At 41.0% G+C, this 13,292-nt stretch overlaps 1 protein-coding gene across 1 annotated transcript in view; it reads left to right on the plus strand.

The window, feature by feature from the left end:
- Nucleotides 1-11,920: 11,920 nt before the first annotated feature.
- The window catches only part of LOC140122504 (alpha-1,4-N-acetylglucosaminyltransferase-like), a 35,084-nt gene continuing 33,712 nt past the window's right edge, over nt 11,921-13,292 (plus strand). The window contains exon 1 of the mRNA XM_072143438.1: nt 11,921-12,018. The gene's annotated coding sequence lies outside the window, so the exon portion shown is untranslated. The remainder of the gene's footprint in view (nt 12,019-13,292) is intronic.

A 13,292-nucleotide genomic window follows, 5' to 3' on the forward strand; every position in this document is an offset into this window, starting at 1 on the left:
TTATGTTGTGCAGCGGGAATGAAAAATGGTTGCGTGCAACACATATGTGGCGCGGACACTACTTCAATACATGTGCCATTGAGTACATAAAGCCCATAGACTCCTTTAGTGAAATGATTGCCAGACATTGCATTTATTTCCCAATTTTATGAAAATAATGTAAAGTAAATCTGTTCTCATAAGTATTCCTTTGCTTCCCTTACTGACAAGTTTTTGTATTGTTTTCATTAATTTTTATGGAAGGGAATTCATTTAGGGGCATTCATTAATAGTGATGCACAGATTATAATTTAGCCTTGGATCTAAGATTTTGGCCCAAGGGTTTAATGAATTGCCAAATACCTGAAAAGGTATTGTTGGAGTGTTAAAAACTGCATGAAATCTGTATCAAATCCACATCATGATGTGGAACTGATGTAGATTTTTGCTTTAAATTATATCAGTTTAGGTGAAAACAAGAGGTTAACATGCATTTGGAAAAAGCGCATGTAAATCCACAACTTCTGCAGATATCCTAATAGACAATTAGAATTGTAGAGTTTTAGGGAAAAAAAATGCATGACAAAATGTTTGGAAATGAAATTCTAAAACGTACAGTAATTTTTTAAAAAAAATAAATGAATACATTTTCCAATGTGAAATAGATTTATTTTATAAAGGAAAAAAATAGTATTTTTTGTCAACAAATGACAACAAATTGGGGCACATTTACTTACCCGTCCCGTCGCGATCCCCGACGTGCATTGTCCGATGAGGATTTGGGTCTGCCGCGATTCACTAAGATTGTGCGTCCAATTTCCTGCACGTGTCACTTCCCCGCTGAGGTCCGCCGGAGTTCACCTTCTTCTTCCCGGTATATGTGAGTGCTGATCTTGCAGCACAATTTGCTTTTTAAATTCCGCGGTTTGTCCGAATCAGTCAGGTTGTCCGACGTCCATGCCCCCGATTTGTTTCGCATGCAAGCTGGCGCCGATGCAACACAATCCAATCACGTGCGCCAAAAACCTGGGGCAATTCAGTGCAAAACTGAAAAAAATCGCAAAACGCGACGAAAATGCGGCGTTTGGACCCTTAGTAAATGTGCCCCAATCTGTTCCTCTGAAGCAGGGCAAGGTTAAGCCTGCCATGGGCCCTGGGCTGTATGAATATTATAGCCCCTACAAGTCTGGAAATCACTTCCTACATCTGGTGCTAGAATCAGCTTTTTGGAAAATGGGGGATACGTCCCTTCTGATTGCTTTCAATCTGCTGTATCAGGACCTTTGGCTCACTTCCTTTTTTTTTTTTTTTTTTCAAATATTTTTATTAGAGCCAATAGCTCAGATTTTTTACTTTTAACTAACAAACAAAGAAACAATAAACAATAACATACAACTTATCCAGTAATCTCTGGGTACAATTTTCGTGAGTTTGCGCTAAGGTAAGTGTTGTATTCCATACTTTGCTTTAATCTAGACATTATGGGGGTCATTTACTAAGGGCCTGATTCGCGTTTTCCCGACGTGTTACCCGAATATTTCCGATGTGCGCCGATTTTATTGCCCCGGGATTTTGGCGCACGCGATCGGATTGTGGCGCATCGTCGCCGGCATGCGTGCGACGGAAATCGGGGGGCGTGGCCGAATGAAAACCCGACGGATTCGGAAAAACCGCCGCATTTAAAAACGGAAAATGTGTCGCGGAACTTGCACTTACCTTCACTCAGCCGGCCTCGGTGTATTCCAGTGCGTTCCGATGCTCTTCAGCGCAGCAGCGCCACCTGGTGGACGGTGGAGGAACTGCCTTGGTGAATCCCGCCCGGACCCGAATCCACCGCAGAGAAGACGCCGCTGGATCGCGAATGGGCCGGGTAAGTAAATCTGCCCCTATGAGTCTATAAACATATATTGAAGAGATGCTTTGTAATATATCGAATCCAGCCATAGGCCCCAGTTTTTATAAAATTTTTGTTGAAGGCCCTCATTGAAGGCTATTGATCTTTCCAACACACAGTTATTGTTAACCCTCCTAGTTAGCTCAATAAAGCTTGGGATTTTTTCAGTTTTCCATAGAGTTGCAATTAATGTGACGGCTGTGACGGTAATATGAAATACAATTTGCCTTTCATTTGCTGCTAGCACTTCCAGGCCCACAACTAACAGTGTCAACGCTGGTGTGAGAGCCACTGGAATTTTTAAGATTATATTTAATAAATTCTCAACCTGGTGCCAAAATTCTTTTAGAGTCGGGCACTCCCAAAAAACATGTAGCAACAGTCCTTTGGTTTTATGACACCTCCAACATTCACTAGATGCATTAGGAAACATTCGTGCTATGCGATCGGGAGTATAATACCATCTATATAGCATCTTACGTCTGGCTTCTAAGTGCATTATACAGCGAGATAATTTGTTAGGAGCACGAAATATGAATTCCCACTCCTCTTTTTCTAAATGAACATTTAATTCCTTCTCCCACTGTTTCACACATAATAAGTCTCCCTCTTGGGAAAGCGTTTCTATCTCTTGATAGGCTATAGAAGTCGCTTTGGCTTTTTTCACTGGGTGAAAGAATTTTAATTCAAACATGCTTTTCTTTCCCAGTAGGTTTTTGGGAACCTCTCCTAGGAAATGTCTAATTCTTAAATATTTATATAAGTCCTGTCTTGGTATTTTAAATTTGTCAGATATATCTGAGAATGCCATTAGATGGTCTTTTTCCCAAATGTCAGCAACTGTTATTATCCCTAACTCTACCCACTTTGCAATAGCAAGGTCTCCAACCAAGTGTGAGAACAGTTCACAAGGTAAGTCTGTTACTTTCAAAGAGAATAATTTTTTATTTTTTGTGTATTTTATCCATATGTTATATCCATTCTTCGCCGTTAACAATTTAGGGGCAGAAAGTGCTTGACCCGTAATGGCTATGGACCATAATTTAACTGAGAGTAAATAACGAGGTGAGATATCATTTTCTATTTGAACCCAGTGCTTTGGCTCTCCTGGATCCAGCCATTGTCTGGTTTGCGCTAAAATGATAGCTTCATAATAACTGGGTAGACCCAGCCCTCCTTTGTTTTGGGGTCTATATAGAATTTTAGCTGCCGTTCTTGGCTTTTTATTAAGCCAGACGTATCTATTTACCAATTTTTGCATCTTCACTATGAATTGAGCTGGAATTGCTATAGGTACGTTTCTAAAAGCATAAGTTATTTTAGGAAGAATCATCATTTTTAAAGCAGAAATTCTGCCTATCCAGGATATCCACATTTTAGAGTATTCCTTCAGTTCCGTCTCTATTTGGTTTAGTAGCGGGGGAAAATTTAGATGGAATAACCTACTACTGGGATACACCAATTGAATACCTAAGTATGTGATTTGTCCCTCTGACCAAACATATGGGTAGTTATACTGAAGGTGAGTCTTATCTTCTATAGGGATATTCATGCCTAAAATAAGAGACTTACCAGCATTAATTTATAATAGGAGATTTTACTAAATTGGTCTAATAGCAATGTGACTGCTGCTAGCGATTGTAACGGTTTGGTGAGAGCAATTAATACGTTGTCTGCGAATAAACCAATTTTGTGAGTCACTTTCCCTACCCTTACACCTGATACAGCTTTTGACGCCCTAATTGCTTCTGCCAGCGGTTCCATCACTAGCGTAAAAATCAGGGGGGATAAAGGACATCCCTGTCTTGTACCGTTTGTGATTAAGAATGGTTGGGAAGAATATCCTGACAACACATTTGATAGCTTCTGTTGTAAAGCCAACTTTTTCTAGTACAGCCTTTAAGTATCCCCAATGAACACGGTCGAACGCCTTCTCCGCGTCCAGTGATAGGAGCAGAGAAGGCGTCCGATTAATCTCTGCTACCTCTATGAGGTTTATGAATCGCCTTGTGCAATCTGAGGAGACCCTGCCCCTGACGAAGCCCACCTGGTCTTGGTGTATGAGCCCCGGCAGGAGCAGAGCCATCCTGTCCGCTATAATTTTAGAGTATATTTTTAAATCCGTGTTCAGTAACGATATTGGCCGGAAATTGGCAGGCCTGTCTGGGGTCTTGCCAGGTTTAGGTAGGGTGACAATATTGGCGGCTAACATTTCTTTAGGGAAATTAATAGTGATGAGAAAGTTTTATAATAATCATTTGTTAGTCCATCAGGGCCAGGGGCTTTATTGTTTTTTAGTGCTTTAATGGCCATTTTTATCTCATCTGCTGTTATGGGGGAAGCTATTGTATCTGATTGCTCCTTGGAGAGCTTTGGTAAATTTACTGATTTTAAGAAAGCAGAGATGCCTTCTCCTGATGGTTGTATAGTGTTACTATCCCTTTTGAGGTTATATAATGCTGAGTAGTAAGATGCTAAGACTTCTGTTACTTGTTGGGGATCAAATACTTTTTCGTTTTTATCATTCACGATAAATGGTAACCTAGTATGTGCGGCTCTTTTTTTTTAGTGTATTGGCTAGCATTTTGATTGCTTTATTGCCTAAATCATATTGTTTCGCCTTTAGCTTCCTTAGTGCCTGCTCATATTTGTATGTATCTAATTGCTTTAATTGATTTTGAAGTATCTCTATCATTTCTGCTCTGTGAGAACAGAATGAGCTTTTATTAGCTGTACTTAAAACTGCCAAACTGGACATTAAATGAACTCGGAGTTCATCATTTGCTTTCCTATTAGCTGTTTCTACATTCCTGAAATGCCCTCTCATATACATTTTGTGAGCACACCATAGCATAGGCGTGCTGTTGTGAGCTGTTGTTTATGAAAAAATTGGTCAATTCACTTTGTGTCCAATTCTTATATTTTGGTAGATGTATTATAAAATTATTTAGCCTCCATGAGTTAGATCTCATTGCCGGATATTTTTCTGCTATTTCTAAGTTAATCGGTGCATGGTCTGACCAACTTATAATGTCAATTTTGGAAGATGAGATCCTACTAAAAAGTGCTTGATCCGCTAGAAACATATCAATCCTAGAGTACATTTTATGTGGATGAGAGTAAAAGGAGAAGTCTTTTCATTGGGGTGTTGCAGTCTCCATACATCTAGGTAAGCTTCGTGATGGGATAGGTTAAAAAGATCAGAAGATTTATCTGGGCAATTGGGCTTAGAGGTATCAACCGAAGGCCACATTGTCATATTATAATCGCCTGCCATAAGGACCGACCCATTCTTATGTTTATCCACCAATGAGAATAATTTTTTGAAGAATGAAGTTTGTTTTTTATTGGGGGCATAAACTGAGACTAAGGTGTAATTAACATTATTAATTGCGCATATTATGATTACATATTTCCCCATGGGATCGACTATACTCTGTGTAAAGGAGAAAGCAAGTGAATTTTTTATGGCAATGATTACACCTCGTTTCTTGTCCACAGCTGGAGCTGCAATTATAACAGGGAATTGTTTGTGATGGAGGCGGTGGATGTCTCCTTGATTAAGGTGGGTCTCTTGTGCTCAAAATATATCCGCTTTCGAGCTAATCGCCTCTTTCCACATCCTAGACCTTTTGTAAGGGCTATTAAGGCCCTTTACGATAATAGAAGTAACCCTAATTACCATGTTGTAATATTAGATTTAGCTTAGTACATGTTTTTGTTACTTGCGTTTTCTTTAGTGCCCAGAGGATATCATTATCTTTGCACATACCATTGGAGATTACTGTTTTAACCTGAAAACAATGTAAAACAAAACATAAAAAATAAACAACGGTAGCAAATAATACCAACTTTACAAGGATTTCGATCCTTCTTGAGGATCTACATGAGGGAACTATCGTGGATGCCAGACACATAGTGGACTAGCATTTTACCGTAACCTGACCCCTCTGAAGACATGTGGGAAATGTCCTCATCCATCATATTTCCATACTAAAGGGAAGGTATGTAATGTGTCCCTTTCATTTGTTCTTCACCACTTGCCATTCTTCTTCCAAGCGAGTAACTGTTTCGGATCCTTGAGCGCTGGGATTTTCGTTTGCATCTATGAGATTCCAGTCTTTTAGAAGCTGATGTAGTTGATTCGGAGATGAAGCCACTATTTGTTTACCCTCTCTTGTAACGATCATTTTAACTGGAAACCCCCATTTATAGGGGATATTGTGAAGCGCAAGATTTTTTCTGCATCCTGAAACTCCTTCCTTCTTGCCAGAGTTGTGGCGGATAAATCTGCATACAGAGAAATGCCTCTAAACCTTTCTGGAAGCTCTATGTTATTCCTGGTTTCCTTCATAAGTTTCTCCTTGAAATGGAAAAAGTGCAAGCGAGCTATCACATCCCTAGGTGTTGATGCTGGGAGTGATTTGGCTTTGGGAAGCCTGTGCACTCTATCTATCAATAAATCTGCCTGTGGTGTTTTGGGCAATAGTGTCACAAAAAAGTCCGTCAGGAACTCTGCAAGCATATCTTGTTTAATGGATTCTGGGATCCCGCGAAATCGCACATTGTTCCTGCGAGAGCGATCCTCCATGTCAGCCAGTTTCAATCCGAGCTCTCTCACCTCCTCTTCTAAATTATTGCTGACATCAACCAACTCACTGTGGGCAGCAGTGAATTCCGCCATCTTGGATTCCACATGAGATGTGCGATCCCCTAGTGCAAAACACAAAGCATGTATTATTATGGCCCAAAATCAAGGACGTTTTTGCCTCTGGTTCACTCAATATTCAAAATTTATCAGCATGGCTGTGAACTAAAACTTATATTTTTATTAGATATACCTTAAAATATACAAAGGTCACAGGTTGTGAATTCTAAAAACAACAACAACAATCCGTACTATAGACGCCGACCTAGGCGACTATACTGATCACCACAACCCCCAACGGTTGTGGATCAAACAATGGGGATACCACGTACCTGCAAATCACGGTGCCATGCACCATACCATCCAAAAAATACCTTGCAAAGAGGAAATAAAAGATGGTTCTTACCACAACTGGTATTGGTCTGTAGTTGTGTCCAGTGGTCAGCTGTGCTGTTTCCAAAGTACGTGTATTGACGGGAGCATTAAGATGGTAAAGGACATACCTGTATATGTTAGATCCAAAAACGTCACGAACTGTAACAAGGCTACAACTGTCCCTGTCCCCAGGTGTGATTAGCTCCCGCCCTGACAAGGGCAGTCCCAATAACTTGCCCTAGTTTAGAAAAAAAAAAAAAAAAAAAACAAACACCCTGCATTCCCCTTCCCTGACGCGTTTCTTCCTGCTGTAGGTTCTTCAGAGGGATTGCGGTGGAATCAATAAAACATGGGGTCTCAAATGTAGAGGAGCATCCCTTGGGGTGTAGTAAATAGTCTGATAAACCCAAGTGTAGGGTCATCTACTGGGTCCCTGGTGTGGAGCCCCAGGCGTTGATCCCTATCTGATGGTGTAGGGATCAACATCAGATAGGGATCAACGCCTGGGGCTCCACACCAGGGACCCAGTAGATGACCCTACACTTGGGTTTATCAGACTATTTACTACACCCCAAGGGATGCTCCTCTACATTTGAGACCCCATGTTTTATTGATTCCACCGCAATCCCTCTGAAGAACCTACAGCAGGAAGAAACGTGTCAGGGAAGGGGAATGCAGGGTGTTTTTTTTTTGTTTTTTTTTTTTCTAAACTAGGGCAAGTTATTGGGACTGCCCTTGTCAGGGCGGGAGCTAATCACACCTGGGGACAGGGACAGTTGTAGCCTTGTTACAGTTCGTGACGTTTTTGGATCTAACATATACAGGTATGTCCTTTACCATCTTAATGCTCCCGTCAATACACGTACTTTGGAAACAGCACAGCTGACCACTGGACACAACTACAGACCAATACCAGTTGTGGTAAGAACCATCTTTTATTTCCTCTTTGCAAGGTATTTTTTGGATGGTATGGTGCATGGCACCGTGATTTGCAGGTACGTGGTATCCCCATTGTTTGATCCACAAACGTTGGGGGTTGTGGTGATCAGTATAGTCGCCTAGGTCGGCGTCTATAGTACGGATTGTTGTTGTTGTTTTTAGAATTCACAACCTGTGACCTTTGTATATTTTAAGGTATATCTAATAAAAATATAAGTTTTAGTTCACAGCCATGCTGATAGATCCCCTAGTGCACTACATTCATTTTGAAATGTACAAGGCTACTTGTATATCCCTTTGCAGGGAGGTTCGCAAATCACCCAATAAAGCTTTTAGTACGTCTTCTGATACTGTTACAGAGACAGGCTGTTGCCCTATGAGCTGTTGACTCACCTCTGTGTGTGCCATCTGCATAGCGCTGTATCCTCCTGGGCTGCATACTGGGGATGTTAGCTCACCTGGAGTATGGCTTTGAAATAAGCTCAGGTTTTGGGTTGTGTGCCTATTCGGAGCTGGAGATGACTGCGCTGATGACTGCCGCGACAGAACTGGAGACTCAGCTTGCTGTGAGGAGGAGGACGGATCTCCCGCGCTGCTGCCGCCATTTTGCGATCTTGTGGAGGGGAAGAATTCTGTTAATTTTGCGGGTCCCGCTCTTCTTTTCGCCTTGCCCATAGTGATCGGAAGACCTTAGCACGTCTCCCAGGTAAACTGGTCTGGTTTTATACCGAGGATTAGCTGCTTTGTGCTGCTGTTGAGATCAGGTCTCATGGAGCTGAGCAAAGCGTGCCTCACTCCATGAACTGCTGGTCACACCACATCTACCTTTGGATCACTTTCAAATGGATCTTGTGTACATGTTTATTGAGAGCAGGAACAGATGTATCAGGATTTCATGGCTGACGGTCCTTCTCAGTCTAAAATTTGGTTGGTGTTCTGAGTGGCCAATGGCCCCTAGAAGTCGCCTATATTATAATCCACTACTGCCCTGCAGATTTTATTCTTTGCATTACACCAATCAGCTAAAATGTGCAATGATACGGTAATTGATATAGTAAAGGCTTTATCCAGTATGTGGAATAGTGAATTGAAGGGGACAAGTGAAGTGGGGAATGCAGAGTTCTCTGCGCTAGTCTAATGTGTAACACATTGATGCACTCCCCCAATGTGTAACACTAAGGCCTCATTCACACAAATGTATGGGGGCCTGTGATCGGGCTGCACAGTTTGCTGGATCTCAGCACCCATAGATGACTATGTCACCCGGTTCACAGGGTGGTGAGCACAGTGACCGTGACCGAGCAAGGTGGAAGCCGTGCATAATATAGGACAAGTAATTTATTATACTGTATCATGGCTGTGGCCACTCGGCTTTCAATTGAGAGGTGAGGGGTGTGGAGCGCTCACCCTTCCTGTCTTCAGCACCTGTCTGTATGATTGACCCGGGCGAGCATACATGTCATATTGGCCCTCTCTTTTAAAGAGAACCCGTCATGCAAAATAACCTCCTAAACTAAATATATTTTCATAAACTGCCATTAGAGAGCATTGCCTCTATCCCTTCATTGTCCCTCTACATGCCTGTAAACCTAAGCAATGAGGTCCTAAAGCTGTATGCAAATGACCTGTGAAATGTCCAATGAAGCATTAGCATATTCAAGCTGTCCACTCTATTCATGAGTGGGAGGTACAGCCACACCCCCAGTGCATGACTGACAGCCTGTATAATGATGTGCTTCCTGGTGCTGGTGGCCACGCCCCCTGCAGCCTGTGTGTGCATGTATGTGTGTATAGGAGAGATACAGCAGCTCCAGGCAGCCATGTTACAGCAGAACATGTCAGATTCATGTGTAGCTGATGTCTGTGTCTCTCACATGTGTATTAGGAGGAGGCAGCATGTCAGCAGATGCAGCACACACACTAGCCATGCTTTACTATACATTACGCACAGACATGAGCAGGGGGAGGAGAGGGGAGGGGTAACAGGGGTGACATCACTGCCTCTGACCATGTGACCAGCCTCATTTACATGATAAAGAATAGATGATTTTACAATGAATAATGTATGAAATAACTAGATAAAGGCTGGGATGGGATCCTTGTGAGCTGCTCCAACAGGTAACAGGACTAGTGGCAGAGACCTGATGACAGGTGTCCTTTAAAGGGAACCTGTCATCAGAAATTGGCCTAATAAACCGCAAGCAGTTAAGCAGCTGAGCAGCATCCATGTTTCTTCCATGACCTGGTGCGGTGGCATCATCCAGAAAATCAACTTAAAATTGGTTTTATGAAGTCAAGGAGGTGGAGAGTTTAACTCTGAAGTCAAGCTTTCCCTGCCTTAAAATGCCCCCTTCACTGTAATTGATGATCATTGATCAAATCTCCAGAAGCTTTTATTTCAATCACTTGGGAGGAGGTGTTCAGAGGCAGGGAGAGCTTGACTTCAGTATTGAACTCTCTGCCTTCCTGAATTTATACATCTAACTTCAAAATAGATTTTCTGTATGATGACACCAAGCTGGGCCTTGAAAGAAACATCATCTATAAGCTGTTCAACTGCTCGACAGTGGTTTATTAGGCCAATTTCTGATGACAGGTTCCCTTTACAAAAACTTTTACACCACTAAACCTGCAGCCCTTTATAAGCAACTTACATTTCCAACTATGCCTTAAACTGCCTGTATCTTTGGTTTCATACCCGGCAGAATCATGTCCCCCCCCCCTCCCAGCCTCTAAAGGTAACTCATCTCCTTTGAACTTCACTTTACAAACAACTTGGGGACTTTTATGGTCCATTAGACTGCAATTTATTAACACTCGTAATATGGCCAAAAAGAGTTCTACACATTACAGCACTGTGCTTTATTGTTCTCTTGAGATGTGTGCAGAATTCGCATTGTACAGCTGGCATAAATTATACCATTGTTCGGTTATATATGACTTCTGATTAACCCCTTCAGGACCAGAGCCCTTTCAGTTTTTGCATTTCTGTTTTACAGTTCCCATTTACACGGGTGTATGATGACTTGTTATTTTTGGGACCAATTGGACTTCCAAGCGGCACTATTCTGTGCAATCTACTGTGAATACAGAATAAAATTCAAAATGCAGTACAATAAAAAAAATATCCTCTCCTGATATGTGGGGGTCCCTGTGGAGGGTCCCATTACTGAGGGGACCCCCCTTTAAACGTTCAGACGTTAACCCTTATACTTCTAGGTCAACATTTGCAAAGAGTTCGTATGTTCTCTCCATGTTTGCATGGGTTTCCTCTGATTTCCTCCCACACTCCAAAAAATACTGGCAGATTGATTAGATTGTGAGTCCCATTGGGGACAGGGACTGATAAGGCAAGCTCTGTGCAGCGCTGCATACTCTGTAGGTGCTTTATAAATAAAGAGTTATTATTGATTGTTATTATGCTCTTTTTTAACAGTTTCAAAAATGGTTTTATACAGCAGGATTTGTTATACTATGTGATCCAAATGGCACATTTATTCTTGAGGTCGGTGCAGTCAGAGAAAGCAAATTTATAAAGTTATATTATTTCTTAATACCAATTTTGGGGTTGGGGGATTATAGGATGTTTAGGATTATATTTGTTTGTTTATTTATTTATTGATTGTAGGAAAAAGGGGTCAATTTAATCCCTTCAGGACACAGCCCAAAGGGCGTAACCAGGAGAGGCAGTGGCCACCATGCCCACACTTAGGTGGAGTGCTTGCTCCATGCCTGCTTACTGGCTAAGCCTTGCAAATATTCATGAGTGAAAGTTTGCAGGTTACGGTTCAATTGTGGGACAGGTCAAGCCGCCAGCCGTATACATCAGGATGATAAATGTCCCCCCAGTGTTTGATTCAGGCTCAATAGTAATTGTAACAAACATTGCAGACAGTTCCTGGTAGTAGTCCTGGAGAGCTGATATAAAACGTTCCAGCTAGTGACATTGCAAGGAAATAAACCTGAAATACTAGAGATAATTATTAACCTTCATTTGATGTTACTGATTTGGATCTAAGCTCCATTATGACGCATGCTTTTTATGGGTTAGCCAATCAGGACAGGTCATCCACCACGGCTTGAATACAGTGATAGACTCAAGACATTAAAACAAAAAGATGATTCGGAGTGGAGCCATACGTAGTACAAAAGCTAGAAGATAAGAAATACATCAAGCCCACTGGTTGGTACTCTAGATATGATATTGTATGATTCGTAATTATTATGTGCACTTTATTTTATGGTTGGCAAATATTTTTTCATCAGTTTAATTTACATTGAGGGTTATTATATAATATGTAGAGCACCCGGATGACATAATGCTAAATTTCCAGCATGTAAAGGGTTACTATATGTATTACACCCACAGCGTACTAGGACTTACTGCTATGGATATTCATTATATGAAACTTGTGGTTACCACAGACTTGTACAGTACGTGCTGGACTATTTCTTTTACATTTAGCATAGCATGTGATGGATGCTTATTCTAGACTATCCCCGACAATATGTACAGGCAGTCCCCAGGTTACGTACAAAATAGGTTCTATAGGTTAGTTCTTAAGTTGAAGTTGTATGTAAGTCGGAACTGTAAATTTTATCATTGTAACTCCAGACAAATTATTTTTGGTCTCTGTGACAATTGGATTTTAAAAATGTTGGGTTGTCATAAGAATCAGGATTAACATCAAAGCTTCATTACAGACACCTGTGATCACTGTTATAGCTGATTATTGTAGTCTAGGGCTAAAGTACAGTAAATTACCAACATCCAGAGGTCCGTTTGTAACTAGGGGTCGCCTGTAAGTCGGGTGTTCTTAAGAAGGGGACCGCCTGTTACAATAAACAAGGCAAAAGACCTGCAGATGATAAAGACATATGCTTCTATTTGCCTTTTATTTTTTATTGACCGGATAAAATATTACACCAACAGCACATTGAAATAGTTGGCACCGACTACGTATCTTAAAAACATATATTTTGGGTGATCCTAGTACAATTTTGTGTTGTTATTTGTATAGCCGGCATGCTTCTATAATTAACCTGTTATATCGTAAAGGACGACATCTGTGACTGCGTGCCTGAAAATTTCTTTCATTTCATGAACCAATAGTGAAAGTGCTTATAGTAACATTTGGAAAATGAGCTGTAAAAAAATGTGAAAACTGCATAAAAATAAGAATATTTTACAAGCGTGAGATACTAGTTTCATTTTTATCAATTGGCAAAATACATAGTGAAAGAACAAAAGAGAAACCTAAATCATATTGACATTCGATGCGATTCCCCTTTTCTCTAAAAAACAGAATACATTTTTCTAGGCATACACTCATATAGTTTTTGAAGACACACAAGTTAGTCCAAACAACTTGAAAGAGGTATTTGTAGATATTCTGTGGATGTAGTCAGTTCAGAACCTTCTGACTCTTAGGGTGGTGGCACACGTGGCGTTTTTAA

Source organism: Engystomops pustulosus, chromosome 3, assembly GCF_040894005.1.
Source record: "Engystomops pustulosus chromosome 3, aEngPut4.maternal, whole genome shotgun sequence".
Lineage (NCBI taxonomy): Eukaryota > Metazoa > Chordata > Amphibia > Anura > Leptodactylidae > Engystomops > Engystomops pustulosus.